This window comes from Schistocerca serialis, chromosome 6, assembly GCF_023864345.2.
Source record: "Schistocerca serialis cubense isolate TAMUIC-IGC-003099 chromosome 6, iqSchSeri2.2, whole genome shotgun sequence".
Lineage (NCBI taxonomy): Eukaryota > Metazoa > Arthropoda > Insecta > Orthoptera > Acrididae > Schistocerca > Schistocerca serialis.
This window is the reverse complement of record NC_064643.1, coordinates 434,413,794-434,428,527: the sequence shown is the minus strand read 5'-3', so window position 1 is coordinate 434,428,527 and position 14,734 is coordinate 434,413,794. Positions and strand designations below refer to the sequence as shown.

The window sequence follows — 14,734 nt, the reverse complement described above, 5'->3', positions numbered from 1 at the left end:
AATGAGAGTGTAATTTGTCAGTGAACCATCACTAGCAAAGTCGGCTGTACAACTGGGGCGAGTGCTAGGAAGTCTCTCTAGACCTGCCGTGTGGCGGCGCTCGGTCTGCAATCACTGACAGTGGCGACACGCGGGTCCGACGTACACTAACGGACCGCGGCCGATTTAAAGGCTACCACCTAACAAGTGTGGTGTCTGGCGGTGACACCACAATAAAAATGTCTTCTTTGTGGCTATCATTGAAGCATACACATCCTTTCAAGATCTTAGTAATTTACCTTAACAGTACTAAGTGGTTTAGATGCAGTAAGTTTTTTATATTTCTTGACATATTTAGTTCTCAAGACTGGACACGCTTTCAGACTGATTGTACCGGCTACCGGCGTATTGAAAACGACAATTTTAGAATCTTTCTCCGTCTTGTATAATTTTCTGCAGACGCTCAAGCTACAAATTTAATGGTTCAAATGGCTCTGAGCACTATGGGACTCAACTGCTGAGGTCAGTAGTCCCCTAGAATTTAGAACTAGTTAAACCTAACTAACCTAAGGACATCACAAACATCCATGCCCGAGGCAGGATTCGAACCTGCGACCGTAGCGGTCTCGCGGTTCCAGACTGCAGCGCCTTTAATCGCACGGCCACTTCGGCCGGCTACAAATTTAATCATGTATCCTTTTTTCACTACTGGCCATTGAAATTGCTACACCAAGAAGAAATGCAGATGATAAACGGGTATTCATTGGACAAATATATTATACTAGTACTGACATGTGTTTACATTTTCACGCAATTTGGGTGCAGAGATCCTGAGAAGGTACCCAGAACAACCACCTCTGGCCGTAATAACGGCCTTGATACGCCTGGGCATTGAGTCAAACAGAGCTTGGATGGCGTGTACAGGTATAGCTGCCCATGCAGCTACAACACGATACCACAGATCATCAAGAGTAGTGACTGGCGTATTGTGACTAGCCAACTGCTCGGCCACCATTGACCATAAGTTTTCGATTGGTGAGAGATCTGGAGAATGTGCTGGCCAGGGCAGCAGTCGAACATTTTCTGTATCCAGAAAGGCCCGTACAGGACCTGCAACATGCGGTCGTCCATTATCCTGCTGAAATGTAGGGTTTCGCAGGGATCGAATGAAAGGTAGAGCAACGGGTCGTAACACATCTGAAATGTAACGTCCACCGTTCAAAGAGCCGTCAATGCGAACAAGAGGTGACCGAGACGTGTAACCAATGGCACCCCATACCATCACGCCAGGTGATACGCCAGTATGGCGATGACGAATACACGCTTCCAATGTGCGTTCACCGCGATGTCGCCAAACACGGATGTGACCATCATGATGCTGTAAACAGAACCTGGATTCATCCGAAAAAATGACGTTTTGCCATTCGTGCTCCCAGGTTCGTCGTTGAGTATACCATCGCAGGCGCTCCTGTCTGTGATGCAGCGTCAAGGGTAACCGCAGCCATAGTCTCCGAGCTGATAGTCCATGCTGCTGCGAACGTCGTCGAACTGTTCGTGCAAATGGTTGTTGTCTTACAAACGTCCCCATCTGTTGACTCAGGGATCGAGACGTGGCTGCACGATCCGTTACAGCCATGCGGATAAGATGGCTGTCATCTCGACTGCTAGTGATACGAGGCCGTTGGGATCCAGCATGGCGTTCCGTATTACCCTCCTGAACCCAGCGATTCCATATTCTGCTAACAGTCATTGGATCTCAACCAACGCGAGCAGCAATCGCGATAGGCTACAATCCGACCTTTATCAAAGTCGGAAACATGATGGTGCGCATTTCTCCCCCTTACACGAGGCATCACAACAACGTTTCACCAGGCAACGCCGGTCAATTGTTGTTTGTGTATGAGAAATCGGTTGGAAACTTTCCTCATGTCAGCACGTTGTAGGTGTCGTCATCGGCGCCAATCTTGTGTGAATTCTCTGAAAAGCTAATCATTTGCATATCACAGCATCTTCTTCCTGCCGGTTTAATTTCGCGTCTGTAGAATGTCATCTTCATGGTGTAGCAATTTTAATGGCCAGTAGACTAGTTTACTGTAAACGCACACTAAGCTTTCGTAATTGTTATTTTTTTCTTGTGCTGTAATTTTAATTTCATATTAAATTTCTGACCTGCATCCTCTGTGATCGTTCTAGGTGATCAGCCCCCGCATCTAGTACACCTTGAGTTTCCTGCACAGCGCGTGGGAGAATAACACGCATAGCGTGTGGAATAAGAGGCGTTTCCCGTAGCCGGCAGACGTTTTAATTATGAGAGTGCCCGAAGCCCCTGACAGGTCGTGACTCGATTAGCCGGAGGAGTAATTAATGTCGTCATAGCGAGCAGCGCCTCCGCGTCGTGTTTTCGTGCCGGGGCGGCCGTCCTCGGCAGCCGCGCTGACGGCGGTATCTAGGACGTCCCTGACACACGCGCGACGGGACAATTACTGTAATCAGGGGCGCGTGATGCAGCGAGCGTGCGCTGTGCTCTACCGCGCCCTGGCAATTACCACAAATCTCTTCGCCGGCGCTGCACGGCAACTCTCCGTCGTCGCCCAGCCTTCGATTTCCGCCTCCGGCTCGGACTGTGAGTATCGTCGGCCACCTGTTGCCTGGGCGGCGGCCGCGGAACTTTGTAATTCATGACCCCTCGTTGTCCTCCAGCCGACCGGGTTAGCAACGCCGGCAGCTTTTTTTAGTCGAGTCGCTGCGTACCTCTCTCCAGTAGCGCAGTCTATGCGTCGCCTCCGTCGATCACGGACGCGGGAGTGTTCAGCATCCCTCTCACAGTGCTCCAGTGAGAGGACGTCTCGTTGTATTGTCGCTCGCATGCTTCCTGTAGGTACGTACATCTAGATGAGTGACTATGTTAATTGTGTCATTGCGTATCCTACAGCACGGAACCAGGGAGGGAAATGTTCCCTAAAGAAAATGTGCAGCTTCCATTCTTGGAGTCGCCTAATTTAGGTGAAAATAGTGTGTAATTAGATGTTAGGTACGTTACACTTGTGTCAAAAAACTACCAATACCGCCGACGAGATCCAGTGACTGTTAGCAGAATATGGAATCGGTGGGGCCGGCCAGTCTGGCCGAGCGGTTCTAGGTGCTTCAGCCTGGAACCACGCGACCGCTACGGTCGCAGGTTCGAACCCTGCCTCGGGTATGGATGTGTGTGATGTCCTTAGGTTAGTTAGGTTTAAGTAGTTCTAAGTTCTAGAGGACTGATGACCTCACAAATTAAGTCCCATAGTGCTCAGAGCCTTTTGAATTACCAATACCACGAAGGAAAAAATAGTAGAGAATTCGTTAAAACACAAAAGGGATGCAGACACAGTACAACCTCTGGCAGGTAATTCAGTAATCATAACATAGCCTATATTGACTGTCTGAGTGTTGATAAATATACTGTATAGTTTGCCCAGTGGCTAGCTTCTGGTCACTTTCTCCGCAATGGGATTGCGGGTTGCAGATACTCGTAGGGACACAAGCCTGCGCGACCGCATCAAACAGCGCAGATGGAGCAGCTCTTGGAATGTAAGTTCCTAGCATACGTGCGCTTTATGCACAGGCATCGATGTCTTTAGCTGTACAATGTTAAATGGACAAAATTCGTGTCTTTAGGTAACAAATTTCTGGGAATTTCATAAATGACTTACATAACAGCACTTACAACCACTCATAATGAAGAATTTGACAGCGATATATTAAAACCTTTATGCTAGCATTATTACTACCGCACTGGTTTCTTGATAGTTACGATCTCAAATATTCGTGGGAAAGGCAATATTCATAGGATGTTAACTACATGCCGTAAAATAAGCTGATATAGAACTAACAGATAGACTGTGCTGCAGTGGGAACCAACTTTGTGACCTTTGTAACGAACCAATCAAAGATCAACCATCGAAGATCTTGAGAATTTGTGTCCTGATTGTCGAAAATAAAATTTGCCTTATTTGTGGTTACAGTCATTCTTACTGACGACTTTTCATAGGTAGTTCAGTTCTTGCATAAAATTTTCGACATCAGAGGCGGCTTTCGCTCAATGAACCAAGTTCTTCAACTTTTGGGGCGGAAGGTCAGGCATTCGCAAATATAATCTTCTCATACTCGGCGAATAGGCTGGTTTGCCCGTCTCCCCGACATAAATCCCTTCTGCTACGTGTGGTATGCGTTGGGGGGACGTGTTGCAGCACGTCCATACGCACCATGAGCATATATTCCTAGAATCTTAACCAGTAGGAAAACATGCCTGACACGGGCCCGCGTCTACACAGCTCTACGGCGGTCGTAGGGGAATGGACAAGTCCGACTCTGGTAAGCGAAGAGAACTTTTCACCATTGGTTAAGATTCCGATCCTGTCATCACGCAGTTCTGTTCCAGGAACCTATGACCCATGCTTAGCAAGTAGAGGTTATCGGCTGTTGTTATTGACAGTGCGCGGCTACCCCGAAGCTGCGATCCAGAGTTCCGTGACTCACAATAGTGGCCGAATGTTAGAATGATGTCGCTGAGCTGTACGCCAAATTGAGAAGCAGCTTCCCGCGCTGACGACCATTCTTACCATAAAGCGAGATTGCGCGCTCGCTTTACGCTTGAAATGATATCTCGAGGCATATTCGCAGACAAATCGTGTGCAGGAGCCGCACCGCCCCGTTCACGATTGTAATCACCCCGTGCTCTACTGAACAGAGCTCGGAACGCAGATTTCTTTTTATCTCCATTACTCACGTTCCTGTACATAGCTACTTTTCGTTCAAAAGAGAATTGACCGAAGAGGCTGGTGATGGAAAAAAAGAAACTATGCAAGTAAAGAGGTTATCCAAAATTTTTGAGCATTTTATGTCACTGTTTCGTGAAGTATTCTTTCTCATTTTCCTTCAGTATATACGAAATTAAAACACATATTTCATTATTTTACACTTTCGAAAAATTTCGCCACACTCATCATGATCCCTTTCTTTCTGGTGAGAGAGATGGAATAGAGCCCTCTGCCCTTCAGAAATGGATATACGTTTTCTTGTGCTAGTCACTTTAAATGATTTTTAGAGATACTGCCGAATGTTATTAAATAAATTGTAGTACAAGTTGACCCACAATGACTGGGAGGAAAAAGAACTCAAGGCACATTTTCTTTTAGACAATCAGGATACAAATTCCCAAAATCTTCGACGGTTCGTGTTGGATTGGTTCGTTACATAGGTCACAAAGTTGGATCCTACTGCAGCACAGTATAACTGTTAGCTTATTTTACGGAATGTAGTTAACATCCTATGAATACTCCGTTTCCCACGACTTTTTAAGATCGTAAGTATCAAGTAACCAGTGCAGTAGTAATAATGCTAGCATAAGGGTTTTAATAATTTCGCCGACAAATTCTTCATTATGAGTGGTGATAAATGCCGTTATGTAAGTCATTTATGAAATTCCCAGAAATTTCTTGCCTAAAGACATGAATTTTGTGCAGTTGACATTGTATAGCTAAAGATATAGGTGCCTGTGCATAATGTCCACGTATGCTATGAAGTTATATTCTTTGTGTATCATTACAGATCTAAGCATAATTAATGTTGTTATATGCAGTTAGCTTCACGTAGAGAAGCTAACTGTGTAGCGATAGAATTTTTAAACGTCGCAGTTCAACGCAGCGAAGTAATTATGTAGTGGTCTCCCCAGCGTTCACTGGTGAATGAACAACTTAAATACTAATCAATCAGTACTTAATTAAAAATTTGAACTTGACTGTTGCAGTTGAGTACAGAATCAGGAAAACAACACTGAAGTACGACTTTTGTTAGTCTGTGAGTCGAATTGTATATGAGAAAATTATATTTGCGAATACCTCACCTTACGCCCCAAAAGTTGAGGAGCTTGGTTCATTGAGCGAAAGCCGCCTCTGATGTCGAAAATTTGATACAAGAACTACCTATGAAAGGCCATCAGTGAGAATGACTGTAACCACAAATAAAAATCGCAAGTTATTTGCGAAGGTATCTGCAGGCAGAACACCACCGAAAAGGAAAGAACTTGCGTCCTTTCCGTTAAGTAGTAAAGTGACAAGGAGTGTTAACTATGCTCCTGAAGAGACATAACGTCACGACCCTCTACAGCCCTGCAGTTATAAAACGTAAATTCCTAGGTCTGTAAAGGAGAATGTCGGTCTCAGAACTAACGGCACTTACAAAATACGGAGTGAGTGCGGACAATATGACGTCGGCAGGCTGGGGGCACGACTGAAGCGTCCCCTTAGAAAAACTATACATGACTGTGCTTAAAGTGACACACAATACTTTGATCGCAACGCAATCTGACTTTCAAAAATCCCTACAAAACAATGGCCTGACTAACATTAACCTATACCTTTCACAAATCACTTACCTCACAAAAATCTTCGTTACTCGAACAGCTGCAATACAGCGAGCGCCACTACTGCCAGCTAAATAAAAGATTCAAACTACTGAAGGCACTAACTACTGATAGGCATAGTCAGCAAATGAAAGATTTTGATAGAGAACAAACAATGTATTTACCTTAATAGTGTTCAAAAGTCATAATATATATATGTATAGCTGTTCATGACATCCATTCTTACAAATGTACTGTTTCTGATGGATCCAGATCATCCGCTCTCAAAAATCCGCCATCTCACTTCCCCACTACTGCTGGCGGCTCATCTCCAACTGCACAACGCTACGCGCTGTTAACAGCCAACTGCCCAACACTACAATGTTGTTGTAGTAGTGGTCTTCAGTCCTGAGACTGGTTTGATGCAGCTCTCCATGCTAACCTATCCTGTGCAAGTTTCTTCATCTTCCAGTACCTACTGCAACCTACATCCTTCTGAATCTGCTTAGTGTATTCACCTCTTGGTCTCCCTCTACGATTTTTACCCTCCACGCTGCCCTCCAATGCTAAATTTGTGATTCCTTGATGCCTCAGAACATGTCCTACCAGCCGGTCCCTTCTTCTCGTCAAGTTGTGCCACAAACTCCTCTTTTCCCCAATTCTATTCAACACCTCCTCATTAGTTATGTGATCTACCCATCTAATCTTCAGCATAATTCTGTAGCACCACATTTCGAAAGCTTCTACTCTCTTCCTGTCCAAACTATTTATTGTCCACGTTTCACTTCCATACATGGCTACACTCCATACAAATAGTTTCAGAAACGACTTCCTGACACTTAAATCTATACTCGATGTTAACAAATTTCTCGTCTTCACAAACGCTTTCCTTGCCATTGCCAGTCTACATTTTATATCCTCTCTACTTCGACTATCATTAGTTATTTTGCTCCCCAAATAGCAAAACTCCTTTACTACTTTAAGCGTCTCATTTCCTAATCTAATTCCCTCAGCATCACCCGATTTAATTCGACTACATTCCATTATCCTCGGTTTGGTTTTGTTGATGTTCATCTTATATCCCCCTTTCAAGACACTGTCCATTCCATTCAACTGCTCTTCAGAAGTCCTTTGCTGTCTCTGACAGAATTACAATGTCATCGGCGAACCTCAGAGTTTTTATTTCTTCTCCATGGATTTTAATACCTACTCCGAATTTTTCTTTTGTTACCTTTACTGCTTGCTCAATATACAAATTGAGTAACATTGGGGAGAGGCTACAACCCTGTCTCACTCCCTTCCCCACCACTGCTTCCCTTTCATGCCCCTCGACTCTTATAACTGCCATCTGGTTTCTGTACAAATTGTAAATAGCCTTTCGCTCCCTGTATTTTACCCCTGCCACCTTTAGAATTTGAAAGAGAGTATTCCAGTCAACATTGTCAAAAGCTTTCTCTAAGTCTACAAATGCTAGAAACGTAAGTTTGCCTTTCCTTAATCTTTCTTCTAAGATAAGTCGTAAGGTCAGTATTGCCTCACGTGTTCCAATATTTCTACGGAATCTAAACTGATCTTCCCCGAGGTTGGCTTCTACCAGTTTTTCCATTCGTCTGTTAGTATTTTGCAGCTGTGACTTATTAAACTGATAGTTCGGTAATTTTCACATCTGTCAACACCTGCTTTCTTTGGGATTGGAATTATTATATTCTTCTTGAAGTCTGAGGATACTTCGCCTGTCTCATACATCTTGCCCACGAGATGGTAGAGTTTTGTCAGGACTGGCTCTCCCAAGGCCGTCAGTAATTCTAATGGAATGTTTCTACTCCCGGGGCCTTGTTTCGGCTCAGGTCTTTCAGTGCTCTGTCAAACTCTTCACGCAGTATCGTATCTCCCATTTCATCTTCATCTACATTCTCTTCCATTTCTATAATATTGTCCTCAAGAACATCACCCTTGTATAGACCCTCTATATACTCCTTCCACCTTTCTGCTTTCCATTCTTTGGTTAGGACTGGGTTTCCATCTGAGCCCTTGATATTCATAGAAGTGGTTCTCTTTTCTCCAAAGGTCTCTTTAATTTTCCTCTAGGCAGTATCTATCTTACCCCTAGTGAGATAAGCCTCTACATCCTTACAACACTACAATAGCCAACAACAATGCAAACCAGCCAGAGACTGCACACAGCACAGCGAGTGATTTTCATACAGAGCGCTACGTGGCGTTACCAATATAAAAACCTAAACAGCCTACTTACAACGACAGAATAACGCTGGACTGAACATGTTTCTGTAGTTAGGCTATCCAGAGAATTCGGCTGTAGCTGAGTATGTTTCGGAAGTGTACACATAATTGCATTCAACGATACGTCCCTCATCATTAAGGCTATCAGTTTATGAGATAATGTAATAAAAGAATCTACACAGATCAAAGTATCTGATAACACCATCACTGATGACGGTGGCGTGGAGCTGAATACAGAGCACAACCCAGCCATCACGAGGTTAAGCGGTGCCGCAGACGATCAAAACATGGCATTATACGGCAATGAACTAACGAGGAAACCTCCCCATCGCACCCCCCTCAGATTTAGTTATAAGTTGGTACAGTGGATAGGCCTTGAAAAACTGAACACAGATCAATTGAGAAAACAGGAAGAAGTTGTGTAGAACTGTGAAAAAATAAGCAAAATATACAAACTGAGTAGTTGAAGGGAAGATAAGCAACAATATGGACAATAGGAACGCAGGAGCGCCGTGGTCTCGTGGTAACGTGAGCAGCTGCGGAACGAAAGGTCGTAGGTTCAAATCTTCCATCGAGTGTAAATTTTAATTTTTTATTTTCCGTTTATGTGACAAACTCTTATGTTTTCATCACTTTTTTGGGAGTGATTATCACATCCACAAGAAAACCTAAATTGGGCAAGGTAGAAGAATCTTTTTACCCATTCGCCAAGTATACAAGTTAGGTGGGTCGACAACATATTCCTGTCATGTGACGCACATGCTGTCACCAGTGTCGTATAGAATATATCAGATGTGTTTTCCTGTGGAGGAATCGGTTGACCTATGACCTTACAATCAAATGTTTTCTGTTCCCATTGGAGAGGCACGTCCTTTCGTCTACTAATCGCACGGTTTTGCAGTGCGGTCGCAAAACACAGACACTAAACTTATTACAGTGAACAGAGATGTCAACGAACGAACGGACAGATAATAACTATGCAAAAATAAAGAAAGTAAAATTTTCAGTCGAGGGAAGACTTGAACCAAGGATCTCTTGTGCAGCAGCTGCTCACGCTACCACGGGACCACGGCGCTTCTAAGCACACTTATTCCATGATGTTGCTTATGTGACCCATGGACTACTCAGTTTGTATATTTTGCTTATTTTTTCACAGTTCCACACAACTTCTTCCTGTTTTCTCAATTGATCTGTGTTCAGTTTATCAAGGCCTATCCACTGTGCCAACTTAGAACTAAATCTGAGGGGGGTGCGATGGGGAGGTTCCCTTGTAAGTACCAGTGAAGTCACAGCCAGTTCCATACCTATTTAAGGACGTGACTAACAACAATACGGCAGTTACCGATAGACGATAGCTGAGGAGTACAGGAAAGAAAGCTTGACACGGCTGGAAGCCAGAGAAGATTTTATTCAGTAATACCTCCGCGAAATCATGCATTCATATATTCTGGGATTATTCTGAACTAAGGGGAACCATGGTAAACATAAATGACGATGATCTTTGAACTCCAACCTCAGGAAAACAACTAAAGTGTAATTAACACCATGTCACATCATTCGCAGTTCAATTACTTGAACATACGCAAGATCGTCAAACGTAAAAGGACCTGACATACGTAATTTATAATAACGCATTACAGACTGATGGAGAGCCGGAGCAGTAGATCAGCGCGTTCGATCAGGGGCTGACGACTGTCTGTAATAAAAAATCATCGATAGAGGTTGAGAAGACTTCATGCGATGTCCACAGAAAAGCGATCTCTTCTATGAAGAAAGTCGACGAAGAAACAGATAGAGAAAAGAAGGAAGAAAAGGTGGTCTATCGGTACAATGCATGCCTGGAAACACGCCTTCACCTATCAGCGAAGTGGGGAATCGCTAGAAACGACATGTGGTTCAGTTGGAAACTTAAAATGCAGGTTTCCTTTCCCCGATTGGACGACCAGGGTAGGTTTGGAGCACGTAAATTGCCAACGTGACGTCACTTGACTTGCACCAGTTCATCGAGGCACACGTAATATTTTCCGTTAAGAGTAACGCATCTCTGTCGCTGAAGAACTCGCTACGATGAAATGGCGATTGCGTAGAGGCCAGCGCCAAAAGATTAAACGTCTGGATTTCTGCAAATATTTTGGACGATTGAAATGAACATATCTTTTGTTACGAGTATAACACGTTCAGAGCACAATGCGATGTGTGAATATTCTTTGCACGGTAATAGTAAGGAAACGACACAGAACATCAGTAATGTTATCTGTTATTTTTTCCACCTAGCGATGACATCCTCGTTCATGTGAGACATGACTACAACGGGGTGTGCTAGTTTAGGAATAGTCCTCTACGGAAGACGCAAACACTTGGTAAATTTAATCACACTCATATCGTTTGTAGCAACTGTGTAATCAAACATACAGAATCTCCAGTTTCAAAAAACACAGACATCTAAATGCACAAGACTAACACAGTGAAACAGTAGTTTGAGGTGGGGGGAGGGGGGGGACGTCTGGGTGATGTGAGGACAGCATTCAGCTATGTTTCGAAAAGTACTTAGCTAACGCAATTAATAAACTTATGAGTAATTGAACTAGAGCTATCTGTTTCATTGGGGAGAGAGTACAAACTTTGCCACTGTGAATGAAAAGGTTGCGTGCGGCAAGTGTTTGTGCTATGGTCAGAGAGCGTACTGGTCATCAGGGAGACAATAAAGCACGAATCGGTAAGATGTACGATATCTCCGTGTATGTGTGTGTGTGTGTGTGTGTGTGTGTGTGTGTGTGTGTGCGTGTGTGCGTGTGCACGTGAGTGTGAAAGAGAGAGAGAGAGAGAGAGAGGGACGGAGGGGACCCCCCCCCCCCCCCCTCCCCGTAACGTTTTTGTGTAACTATGTTTGTGCTTCATCTCCCAAATGTGTTACGTTTACGCAGGTTCGAATCCTGCCTCAGGCATGGATGTGTGTGATGTCCTTAGGTTAGTTAGGCTTAAGTAGTTCTAAGTTCTAGGGCACTGATGACCTCAGAAGTTAAGTCCCATAGTGCTCAGAGCCATTTGAACCATTTTTTTTGGTACGTTTAGGTGCATATAATTTCTAGATTCTAATTTTCTATGTAATGTTCTGGAATGGTACTGAATTTTCTAAACGCAGTGCTCTGAATGGAATGTGAAATGTGACAGCGACTGTGAAAGGAAAGCTAGTAGCTGTAACTCGTTCGTGCGAAACCTTATTAACGATTGCTGCTCATTTGCTGCAACATGTGAAATTCATATACGGAAACTAGTATAGCATGACTTACTAACTCTCTACTTATCACGTGGAACTGAAAAACTTAATTTGCAATATCTTCAATGGGTTTACTAATTAAGAATTTAATCATCGGAAGTAATGACCTGTGTAACACATTATTCAGCAACGTGGCCTTCAGTAATCAAGACTTTGCAATGTAAACTGTCGTATGCAACAATCGCGTGCAGTTGCTGATGTTGCTTTCAAATTACACAGAAACTGATCAATGTTCTCTGCTCCCCAAATATACTTAAGAATGATTCGGCATGGCCCCAAACTTAAACTTTGCCTGACCAACGAAGATATACTATGCTCTGCAACAACACCTGAAATAAATCACGTAGCTACAAGTGTACCTGAAATAAATTACGTCGTCTGTGCGATGCGCTGCTACGCACTGTCAGTTAAACAAATCCCCACACAAAATCCATTTAAATTCGGATACAATTTCCTGAGCATGTAAATATTTTCCCAGATAAATTTTTGCTATTCATGAATGTAGTCTTCACATAAATGATCAGCCCTAATCATGTCACGCTAATATTATCGATCGCAGCATATACAGACATGTAAAGAACGCGTCCTGAAAATCATTCTCTACCCACTGAAACCGTCAACACTACAATGTAACGACCTTGTCCAGCAAGAAGCAAGTGCCCTCATCTACTAGGAACATAAACTTCAATGACAAAGAGATCTACTCCAGCCATGCGCTAAGGTACCAGACTCGCTGCGGCAAATATCACAAAAACTACTGTTACTTTTCATCATACAGGCACCTTTCAATGTGATTGAAGTATTCTCGTGTGTGCGTGTGTGTGTGGGGAGGGGGGGGGGAGGGGGGTATATGTTTATACTGCCACCGTTTCTCACTGCCCAATGTAACGATACGAGAATCTACCTATTGTACCCATCAATCCCGAATTATGTCAGAACGGTTTCGAGAATACTCCACTGGCATGAGGATTCTTGTGTACTTCCTCCGTGCTTCCTCTACACCGGACCATCACCGTGTTGAGTGCATCGATAACACTACAGAGGCAGATGTGCGTACACTGCATACTGTCTCTGGGTTTCGTGGAAGGTGATTTCGTGGTCATGCACTCGACTGGCTCCCCAGCAGTCTGTTGTGAAATCGATACTACGACATTTCATCGTCGCCATCTGAGCAAAAGTGATTGTTATACGTTGATAAAAGACTCGACTGATGACGCGTGTACATTCATGGTTTAACTTGTCATTGCAGGATACGGTGATAATTGGCGGGTAGCTTATCTCCAAAATTCCTGGTTGTATGGAAGACATTCTTCCCTCGGGGACTGGATCTTTATGTAGTCATACTCATTTCCCTCATCCTCATCACAGAGACGCGAAAGTCGACGGCGTGACGTCAAATAGAAAGACTTACAGCAGGCAGCCGAACAACACCAGATGGGATCGATATTGGTAGATATCGAAATAGACGACAGAGGGGTAGAGAAACAATTAAAATCGCTCAAAAGAGGAAAGGCCTCTGGACCTGATGGGATACCAGTTCAATTTTACACAGAGTACGCGAAGGAACTTGCCCCCCTTCTTGCAGCGGTGTACCGTAGGTAGCGTTCCAAAGGATTGGAAAAGGGCACAGGTCATCCCCGTTTTCAAGAAGGGACGTCGAGCAGATGTGCAGAACTATAGACCTATATCTCTATCGTCAATCAGTTGTAGAATTTTGGAACACGTATTGTGTTCGAGTATAATGACTTTTCTGGAGACTAGAAATCTACTCTGTAGGAATCAGCATGGGTTTCGAAAAAGACGGTCATGTGAAACCCAGCTCGCGCTATTCGTCCACGAGACTCTGAGGGCCATAGACACGGGTTCACAGGTAGATGCCGTGTTTCTTGACTTCCGCAAGGCGTTCGATACAGTTCCCCACAGTCGTTTAATGAACAAAGTAAGAGCACATGGACTATCAGACCAATTGTGTGATTGGATTGAGGAGTTCCTAGATAACAGAAAGCAGCATGTCATTCTCAATGGAGAGAAGTCTTCCGAAGTAAGAGTGATTTCAGGTGTGCCGCAGGGGAGTGTCATAGGACCGTTGCTATTCACAATATACATAAATGACCTTGTGGATGACATCGGAAGTTCACTGAGGCTTTTCGCGGATGATGCTGTGGTGTATCGAGAAGTTGTAACAATGGAAAATTGTACTGAAATGCAGGAGGATCTGCAGCGAATTGACGCATGGTGCAGGGAATGGCAATTGAATCTCAATGCAGACAAGTGTAATATGCTGCGAATACACAGAAAGATAGATCCTTTATCATTTAGCTACAAAATAGCAGGTCAGCAACTGGAAGCAGTTAATACCATAAATTATCTGGGAGTACGCATTAGGAGTGATTTAAAATGGAATGATCATATAATGTTGATCGTCGGTAAAGCAGATGCCAGACTGAGATTCATTGGAAGAATCCTAAGGAAATGCAATCCGAAAACAAAGGAAGTAGGTTACAGTACGCTTGTTCGCCCACTGCTTGAATACTGCTCAGCAGTGTGGGATCCGTACCAGGTAGGGTTGATAGAAGATATAGAGAAGATCCAACGGAGAGCAGCGCGCTTCGTTACAGGATCATTTAGTAATCGCGAAAGCGTTACGGAGATGATAAACTCCAGTGGAAGACTCTGCAGGAGAGACGCTCAGTAGCTCGGTACGGGCTTTTGTCAAAGTTTCGAGAATATACCTTCACCGAAGAGTCAAGCAGTATATTGCTCCCTCCTACGTATATCTCGCGAAGAGACCATGAGGATAAAATCAGAGAGATTAGAGCCCACACAGAGACATACCGACAATCCTTCTTTCCACG

At 43.9% G+C, this 14,734-nt stretch overlaps 1 protein-coding gene across 1 annotated transcript in view; it reads left to right on the top strand.

Annotated features, from left to right (window-relative positions):
• The first annotated feature begins 2,729 nt into the window (after positions 1 to 2,729).
• The window catches only part of LOC126484349 (NADPH oxidase 5), a 500,777-nt gene continuing 488,772 nt past the window's right edge, over positions 2,730 to 14,734 (top strand). Inside the window, exon 1 of the mRNA XM_050107810.1 lies at positions 2,730 to 2,857. The gene's annotated coding sequence lies outside the window, so the exon portion shown is untranslated. The remainder of the gene's footprint in view (positions 2,858 to 14,734) is intronic.